Source organism: Triticum aestivum, chromosome 4A (assembly GCF_018294505.1).
Source record: "Triticum aestivum cultivar Chinese Spring chromosome 4A, IWGSC CS RefSeq v2.1, whole genome shotgun sequence".
Taxonomy (NCBI): Eukaryota; Viridiplantae; Streptophyta; class Magnoliopsida; order Poales; family Poaceae; genus Triticum; species Triticum aestivum.
In genome coordinates, this window is record NC_057803.1 from 353014705 (window position 1) to 353024581 (window position 9877).

Below are 9877 nucleotides of genomic sequence, written 5' to 3' on the forward strand. Positions count from 1 at the left end.
CATGGATAGATCATTGCGTGTGCGTAGAAATTTTTATTTTCCATGCAACGATCCCCAACACCCAATGTTACATTGTGGCTGACATGTTGGCTATTCTGATTGTGCGCACCAAGCAGGACAGCCAAATTGTAGCGGTAGTGCCACACCTTGTGGATGGTGGCCTCTTTATTCTACAATATGCCGATGACATAATTCTTTTTATGGAACAAGACCTGGACAAGACTCGAAACCTGAAACTCCTGTTGTCGGCGTTTGAGCAAATGTCAAGTCTTAAAATTAACTTCCATAAAAGTGAAGTGTTCTGCTTTGGAGAAGCCATTGAGGTGGCGGCCGATTATGCGGACTGCTTGGTTGCACACCTGGCCAATTCTCGATCAAATATCTAGGAATACTGATTCATTATCGACGTCTCACCATTGCGGAGTGGAAGCATGTAGAGGAGCGGTTAGAGAAATAGTTGAGCAGTTGAAACGGCAAGTTGCTCTCAGTTGGAGGACGACTGGTTTTGATAAACCATGTCCTCACAAATATGGTTCTCTATATGATTTATTTATTCCAACTCCCAAAAAGGGTCTTGCAAAGATTGGACTATTTTTTGTCTACATTCTTTTGGCAAGAAGACGATGAAAAGGAAAAATATCGGTTGACTAAATGGAGTGGTTTGTAGGTCGAAAGACCAAGGTGAACTTGGAATTCATGAGCTGCCGGTCAAGAATGAGGCCCTACTTAGTAAATTGTTGTTCAAACTTCTTACTGGGGATGGTATTTGGCAAACCATACTGCGCAACAAGTATCTAGGCCAAATGGCGGTGTCTCGGGCATATTGGAAACTTGGGGACTCGCACTTTTGGGCTGGCCTAATGGCGGCAAAGAAACAATTCTCTTGCTTTGGGTCTTTCGCGATAAAGGATGGGTCGGAGATTCATTTCTGTGAAGACATCTGGTTAGGCAATGCCAGTCTCCGAGAACAATATCCAGCCTTGTACAACATTGCTCGCGATAAGAACACTACTATTGCGTAGGTGCTCAGCTCATCCGTGTCGAATATTTCATTCAAGCGGGATTTGATTGGCACCCGACTTATGTCATGGCATAATCTCTTATCCTTTCTGGATCTGATTACCTGACACAAGGTCGTGATGTGTTTCGCTGGAATCTTACTACATCGGGGTCTTTCATTGTAGACTCTATGTATCATGTGCTCACGCATTCTGAGGTACCGATGAGTAATAACAAAAAAATCTGGAAGGCGAAAATTCCACTAAAAGTTAAAATATTCATGTGGTATCTTCGTAGAGGTGATGTGCTAATTAAAGACAACCTCGGACGACGTAACTGGCCAGGAGGTAAGAAGTGATGTTTTTGTACTCATGACGAAACAATCAAACACCTCTTTTTTCAATGCAAGTTTGCGCATTTTACGTGGTCAGTCATCCAAATAGTCGAGTTTGCATCCGTCCACAAGTGTTGCCAATGTTTTCTATCATTGGTTGAACGGTATTTCAAATAGGTTCAAAACCCTAATAAGAATGGAAACGTATGCCTTATCATTGGTTTTTCGTTGTATGTATTCGCTTCATATGTGGTCTACGCTATAACGAGCGGTACTCCGACCGCTATTCAAGGTGATGTGTACGTGATTGAATGGGTGGCAGCCTAATCTCCGCTATTCAAGGTGATGTGTACGTGATTGAATGGGTGGCAGCCTAATCTCCTGATCGGTCTACTAACCATTTCAACATAGGCATAGTGCCGCTTATCGGCCTATAGGACTCTACTATTGCCGAATTATCTTCTTTTTTCTTTCAAAAAAACTGAGAACCTCCATGTCAAGCCTTATAGCGTGTGAAACCCATTGACTTCCACAGATAGAAATGGGAGGGAATTTAAGAAATTTTCTGCACAAGTTAGAGATCGTCTTGTCAAGTTTACACAAAATAGTCATTATACAAGTCAATATCTGTGTCTTGAGATTACACAAAATGTTAGTCAGAACAACACAAAGTCAACCTTCGCGATCGAATTCACAATAGGGGTACCAAAAGTCACGGCTGGCTGTAACTGGTGTACTTTTTTTTTCTTGCAGCCGACTAACGATTAAAACGGTGCATACCATACCATATCGGATAAACATTCACAATTGCTCCTGCATTCACGGAGATGATGATTACATATGAATAAAGGCGATCCTTGAATTTCCACGAGCCATCTCCAGTAATTTTCGCAACATTAACCAACCTAGTTTTTAGCATAGGCCTTGTGGTTCTCGTTCTGCAGGATACAAATCGCTCATGACTTGAGTCGACATGTTAAAAGTGAAACAGCAAATCAGAGAGAAAAAGGGAACACGTGCTAACATGAGATTTTAGTGGCGAGGATTGTCAACAGCTCCAGCCACTTGGTCTGATGGCTGATGAAAAAGTAAGAGTGCTATAGAACGATCAATTGGATTTGTCTGCGTCTCAATGCTCCTATGATCAACAAACCTACAAAACAGAAACATCAACATGGAAAGGAAACAGAGAACTCCAATGCAGTTTAATTAATGCTACTAAAGTGACCATTCTCAATCAAGATCGGATCATGTTCAATAATTACCAGCTATTACCGGTTAAGTTACTACTAAATCAGCTATACAACTGCAACAATCATCAAGAATAACTGTCTTCCCAATTGCTCATCATAAAATAAACAAGTTCTTTGATCTACAGACTATCTTCTTAACGAGTAAGATACTTTATTTGTTTTAGAGAAATAAGATTCAATATTTCAAACTGAGTTATAAGATAAGAGATTGTGCCAGAGATAAAATAGACACATTTCGACAAACATTAAACAAATGTTACTGGACAATGGCAAAGCCACAAATAAAAAATTCATGATTATACAAAGTATGGTCTTTTATGAGAATCCCAACATACTTGCCCGAAGTTTCCATATTTTGTGTATCCTTTGCATCCCGGCTTTCTTCATGTCTATTGATCGCATTTGGGAAAACTGGTCGATTTTGCGCGCTTCTTGCCAGGCGGTACAAACCATCTCTAATGCACAGTTTGGTTTTCACATCCAACTGAAACAACAATAGGGGCAAAGAAGGTAAGCTCCAAAATATAACACACACTAATGAAGCAGGACACGGAAGCATTGCTTGTACCAATAGTATAGCATTGATTTATTCAGTTCAAGATTATGACCATTTAAGGGAATCAAAATGCCAAGAGGCAAGAATGTGGAAACATCACAGTGAAGAAGCTGCTACAAGTCCTATTACAAAAAAACAAGTTGCTTGTATGAAGAACTATGGCTGGAGGTAAAGGTATTTCAACTTGATGAACCATACATACAAAAGGAAGGCAGAAAATAAACCTGTACCTGACTAACTGCATCCTGAAGTTGTCGGAAGCTGCTTTCTTCAACTGAATTATCAGAAGAAAGAGACGACACAAAAGAGCCATCCACCACTACTGATGTACCCAGTGTATCCTTACTTCTTTTTCCAAAGCCCTTCTTTTCAACCTCGTAGTTCTCACAAGGATATGAAGCTCTTCTAGACAATGTTTGTTGACCAAGTTGTCCTTCATCATTTATGAGCTGTCCTGGTTGCAAATTAGCCACTTGTTTTTGAACTGCACTCATACATCAAGTCTGATAATTAGACCAAAAGGCAGACAAACACGCTCATAACGAATACTCATACAAATATCCTGTGAAATTTCTTTTATATATATTACCCATCAAGTTCCTCTGTGCAAAAGATCCAGATGGACTGAACTGGCAGTTTCTATCTGAATAGCAATCAGAAGTAATGTTACTTGGTGAAGTTTTATCTGAGTGGTGCTTTTGCTTCAGTAAATTCTGGGAGGAGCTTAATTGAGATCCTGAAGGTACAGAAAACTTCCTGTCCTCCAACTGTTGCAAGGCATTTTCTGATGAATATCGCTCGCCAATCTGCAATATTGCCATGGCAGTAAACAAATAAAGATAAATTTTATAAATAGTTGGGGAAAAAGTGACATCTCAAATGGATACCACTTTACTCGAAAAAGATCATGCACTAATAGTAATAGATGATCTGTTCTCCTTACCACCTCCCAAACACATGACGTATCAGAATAAATAATGCTAATGCAGTTACATACTGTGGTTGTCAATTCAACTATTACAGTGGCTTCTTGGAACAGCCCAGGGTTTACCACAAATTAGAAATTGGTTGTTCTTTTATTTTTGCATCATAAGCATTGCATCAGCATCATGTTGCATTTCATTAGGAATTTGGATATTTTTACTAGACCCCAAGACCCATTTTATTTTGCCATTTTTTAAAATGGTGAATAAATAAACCCTTCTCCCTTTTGGTGTTTTTAGCCCAAGACTCACCTCCACACACTTTGCACATTATCTTTTTGTGATATTTGGGAGCTACTCAGATTATTTCACAATTTTCGCCTAAGCCTACCTATTACACGTAGTTCAAAACCCATTTATTTAATAAATGGATTTATTTTATAAATAAATAGTAAATGAAGTCCAAATGGATTGTATGTATTTTTCATGTGGCCTTGTTATAATCTAGAGAGGCCACATATAGATTTCATCCAATTCAGAGTTCGTGTGATGCCCCAAACATTTATTATACGGAAGCTATAGGGAGTAGGATTTTCTACAAGTGCTTGCCACAGAACTAGTTAAGGGTTTCAACGGTGCAAAAGTTCTCAAAAATTCTGAAAAAAAATACTGAACCAACACACCTATAATATAACATGATCCAACAGAGGGATTAAAAAAATACGACTGTATGTGTCCTGGACAAAAAAACAAATAGTTTAATATATATTTATGTCGCAGTGAGCTGAAATGCTTATTATCTTTGCCAAGGATACATAGATGCATATTTTGACAATCCCTCCGTTGAATCATCTTATTACATTAGAGAGATGCTCCCATATTTATTTCATATTTTTTGATAAGTTTTAAACCGTTAAAAGTTTAGCGACCCTTAACTAGTTCTGTGGCAAGCTATGGTAGACACAGTTTTACCGAAGCTATAGTCCTTAATTAATAAAAAAAACTAGATAAAATTGACATTGTTTGCAGTGGGCCGGCCCAATGGGCGCTCGTTAGAAGTAGCGCTCCTGTGATGAGCTTAACATGAGACGCAAGGCAGTCGGCCCAGCAAGGCCCATCGGACCCCTTCTCCGTTTAACCAGCCCAAGCTGCCCAAGGAGACCCCCAAACCCTAACCCTAACCGCCGCCACCACCCCAGATCCAGCCACCACATCGAGATCCGTGCAGATCCAAATCCGACGGCCTAAGCCACCCAAAGGCCTGCAGCTCGCCGACACTCGAGCCCGTAGCCCCGTCATTCGCAGCCAAGCCCCGCCACAGCGCCGCCGCGGAGATCATTCACCACCACCGGCCCCGCCGCCAGATCCGAAAACCCGTCCTTCCGTCGTCGCGTGGCTCCTCTGCCCCTGGTGACCGCCAACCAGAAGGCCGCCACTCCGCCACCGAACCAAGCCATCTCTACCATCGGTCAACTCTCGTCGACCCCGCTGCATCCGGCCGCCTCCTCGTCGTCCCCAACGACGGCAGCCCCCACCGGACCTCGCAACCCATTGTCAGAGTCCCACGACGTGCATCATGTTAATCACTTCTAAAATCATGTTTAGGGTGCAACCATAATAAACTTTTGCAATGGATTTAGTTCGAAATGCTACATATGATGCTTCAAATCCATTTAATATGTGTAGGTAGACATAGTGGAATCCTTTACCATGCTTCATGATGCATTTGAGCCTTCTTAAGGTATTTGTTAAACTTTACATATCTAAGGTATATGCGCTTCCGTTGTATGAGTTGTATCTTGGTCGAAAGACCCTATTTGTATTCATTCAGTCAATTTGAATCTCCGGAGTTGTTTTACATATATGTTGTTGTTCCGGATTCTTTCATGACTTGTGTTGTGATACTTATTTTCCACCCGCATAGCGTGCATGTCGTCACGTGCATGTTGTGTAAGGTGACATCTTAGGATCAATTATGCAGATACTAAAGGAAGTGCTAGATCTGCATAGTGCTGGATCTCGAGGTGCTACAAGTTGCCACAAATGACAGGAAGGAACATGTACTTACATTAGAGCAGCAGAAAATAAATCAAATCGCAATCTTACAGAGTAACTGTATTTTTTTTTCTCGAAGACTGGAAACAGGAGAACTATGAAACAATTAGGAAAACTGAAATTCTACCTTGCAAAAATAGGGACATTGGAACTGAAAAAATGAATCATGTTCCCTAATTATTCCACTGAGAACACACCATTGACCAACATACCAACCAAGCAAACACACAATGTCCTTTTATTTAGACTAATAAAAAAAGGTCAAACTACCATAGTACCATATCAAGGCTACCATATCCGCACTGAAAGCATGAATCACTATCTTAATTACTCTATTGAAAACATATCCTTCATAGAATAACACACCCACTGTAATTTTTAATATTATTAGACAGATTAAAGAGGTAAAATTACCATATCAAGGTTTCCATCTCCATTGCATATCTGGTCAGTGGACAACAATTCCATTGCACCCCCCTGGTAAGCCTGTGGTACATACAAAAATATTAATAAAAAGAGGCTTGAATGGCAACCAGATAAACCAATTGTAGAAGAAAGGATAATCAGTTTACTTGCCTGTTCTCCATATACATCAACATTCTTTTGCTCATTGAATGGATAATTGTCATTGAATTGCTCGTCTGCTGTTGGTAGGGATTTATCTTGTGCACAAGGGAATGCTGACAGGTCATCCAGCATACCATAGTCTGAATAAGAAGAGTCAAAACCTGCCTGCAGAGCAACATCGGAAGAGTAAATGGCATCTGAAGAAGGAATCCATGACAGCTCATCAGTGTTCTCCAGTTGTTGTTCACCATATGTGGAATCACACCCCCTTAGACGGAGAAAAACAATTAGCCAAACAGGACCAGAGTCTGTTTCACTATTTTTATGTAAGATCTTACACAGTCAGCAAGTGAAACATTCAAAGTACCTGAATAGTGTATCAACATCCTCAAAATTATCAATGCTAGGCCAATCAATGAAGTTTAGATCATTATCTCCATAATTGAGATCACTTTGCGGAACACTGTGATTGTTGAGAACAGCTGAGCCATTACTCAGTGCAAACTGGCAATTGTTCCAGTTTTCTGTTTGGTATCTTGTTCCAGATGTAGTATCATCTCTGCTCAAGGGAAAAGCACTTGATTCAATTTTGCAGTCTCTTACATGGTCGGAAGCTACCACACAGGTAGAGTAGATGTGGTCTGAATTAAGTTTCCGTGAATCTGAATTAGTTGCTGTAGACACGACACCCTGCGGGTTCTCTTCAGTGGTAATCCCATGCTTCAGTTTCTTATTTGAGATATTCAAAGGCCCTGCTCCATCTTCTTGCAAGTTGCTATTACCCCGAGCAAATTCATCCTTGAATTTACCTTCAAACTGTAAAAACACTACATGCTTAGTCACAGGTGAACAGCAGGGGAATCTAATTACTTTTATTGAGTATTAAGGGAAATAGCTGAACATGAAACAACTCTATTGCTCGGAGAGAATCAATGTGATTTGAATTACTGAATAGACTTGACAAATAACAGAGTTCAGCATGTGGCTGATTATACCACGAAACATTGCTCTATCACTGGAAAGTATGTAACTAATTTTCTGTAGGTGAGACCTGTAGCGGAACATCAATCTGATCATAGAATTTCTTATGCCGGATCAACTTGCTTCAAAGGTAACTGTCCCCAGTACACTATTGGTACGCTGCCATATCAGGGGTTATCTTACTAGCACTACTCATGTATTGTTTGCACATCAAAAACAAGTGAAGGTCGGCAATAGATGGATGCTGAACAGCAGCAACAAAGAGATTGGGACGAATCAATGGCAACAGAAGATTCATGTCTTATACTCTTGGTTCATATGCTTACCCAACGAGAGATAAGCAGGTCTTTTTTTTTTGCGAATGGATAAGCAGGTCTTTTTCGCAAAAAATAAAGGTAAGCAGGTCTAACATGTCATTCAAGTTACTTGAACAGTAAAAAGAAAACTTGAGGCATCAAAATTAGGTAATTAGGTATAGAATACAAAAACACAAAGTTAGCATGAAGGCTATGGTACATGATATACAGAATCTAGACATGACAGGCCAATTTTAATTCCTCCATTTTGATGACATATCAAATTTTTAGCCACTATCTGAGCCAGGTACTGTACTATTTAAGGTCAGAAGAACTTGTACGTCTTAATTTCTAGTTACATACCAATACATCTAACGGTATTTTATTCGGCCGCTTGGAAAACTATTAGTAAGATGCAATATCCAGTTAAGAAACAGAGACTCATCAAAATCAGGATATCACCTCGCCCGCCTTCCAATCTGGCATCACTACAGCTTCTATCCAGGCCCGAAACTGTACCAATTCACCGGATTTGATATCATATTCAACTCAGGATCCCCAGTTGTTGATCAAATCCTAGAAAACACTGACCATTAAGTTGAGTAATACAGTATGAATATTAGAGAAAGTGTAAAATAAACCCGGGGGGATTCTATCTGCTATACTGCACATGCAAAAACACTCGGATAGATAGAATTCGGAGTTTCTCACCTTGCCAAATCAGACGATTTGGATTTGGGTTGGATCAAACCTGCAAAAACAATAAAAAAATCCCTTAAAAGTCTCCAGAAATGTTGACAAGAAAAATACTACTCAACTTGCAACCAAACACCCCCGACGCCGGATCCGAATTTCAACACTCGACAAAGGTAAGATGGAGAATTTCTCTTCCAACAGAAAAGGAAGAGTGAAAGCCGATAAACAGCTAACCAAACCGGAAAGCTATGTAAGCGCGCGCGCGCGCGCACATACACACATACAAACAAATCTGAGAATCAACCACCACACGTAAAATAAACTCGAGAGAAGCAGCAAACGGAACCAAAAAGAAAAAGAAACGGAAGAAATTCACCGATAAAAAAGCCCAACCTGAATCCGAATCCAAACGAAGGTCAATCTGCAGAGGCTCCCTGATCCGCCTGTGGGAAGAAGGAGGGACCCGCGCGTAGCTTCTGGACGTCTTGGCCGTAGAAAGAGGACGAAAGGCCTGGTTCCGCTCCTCCTCCGCCTCTAGAGCCTTCGGGAGGAAAAATATTTTTTTTCTTTTTTAAGTAGAGCAAGGATGGGACAGCAGGTAGCAGGATATGCAACCACGGCAGCAGCGAGAATGAGAAACAAATTGGCAGGAATAAGAAAATAGAGTAAATCAGCGAAGATTTTATATCTTATTTGCGGCTGGTGTGGTGTGTGGTGCGTGGGCAGATTAACTAGCGGCTGGGAGCGCCTCGGGGGTGGGGCCCCTGCCGGTGTGGGAAGTAGTGGACGACAGCCGCCGGCCGCGATCCGATCACTTGCACGCCCCTCATTGGTTCCCAAAGCTGCCGGGCGGGCCCCGCGCGTGGCACGTGACCCGTCGTGACTTTTCTTCTCCTGCTTTGCTTTGGTTTGGGTTTGGTTCGGAGACGAGTAGAGTGTGCGACGCGGCGCGCTCTCCTTCCCCGGACGCCCTAGGGCTCGCTTAGAGCAACCATTTTTTATTGAGGGATCGCCTTTTTAGTTAATTATACACTATTGATACATAAACAGTGGCGGAGCCAACGTATGTAACGGTGGGGCCCATGGTCAGCGACCCAGACCAGAAGAGAGTCGAACCAGAGGAGGCGAGACCGAGTCGGGTGGAGTAGTTGAGTCGTGTGGGTTACTTAAGAGCCAAGTGTGGCCAGTTGTAAGGCATGATATGACATAATCGAACC

At 41.3% G+C, this 9877-nt stretch overlaps 1 pseudogene across 1 annotated transcript; it reads right to left on the reverse strand.

Annotated features, from left to right (window-relative positions):
* Positions 1–1885: 1885 nt before the first annotated feature.
* On the reverse strand, positions 1886–9363 carry LOC123086091 (protein LNK1-like; annotated as a pseudogene). Its single transcript, XR_006440394.1, has 11 exons — positions 9054–9363; positions 8676–8715; positions 8427–8540; positions 7055–7503; positions 6697–6955; positions 6535–6606; positions 3732–3948; positions 3373–3626; positions 2922–3070; positions 2358–2486; positions 1886–2271 (listed from the first exon to the last, which is right to left on the reverse strand). The product of XR_006440394.1 is annotated as a protein LNK1-like (transcript).
* Positions 9364–9877: the final 514 nt, after the last annotated feature.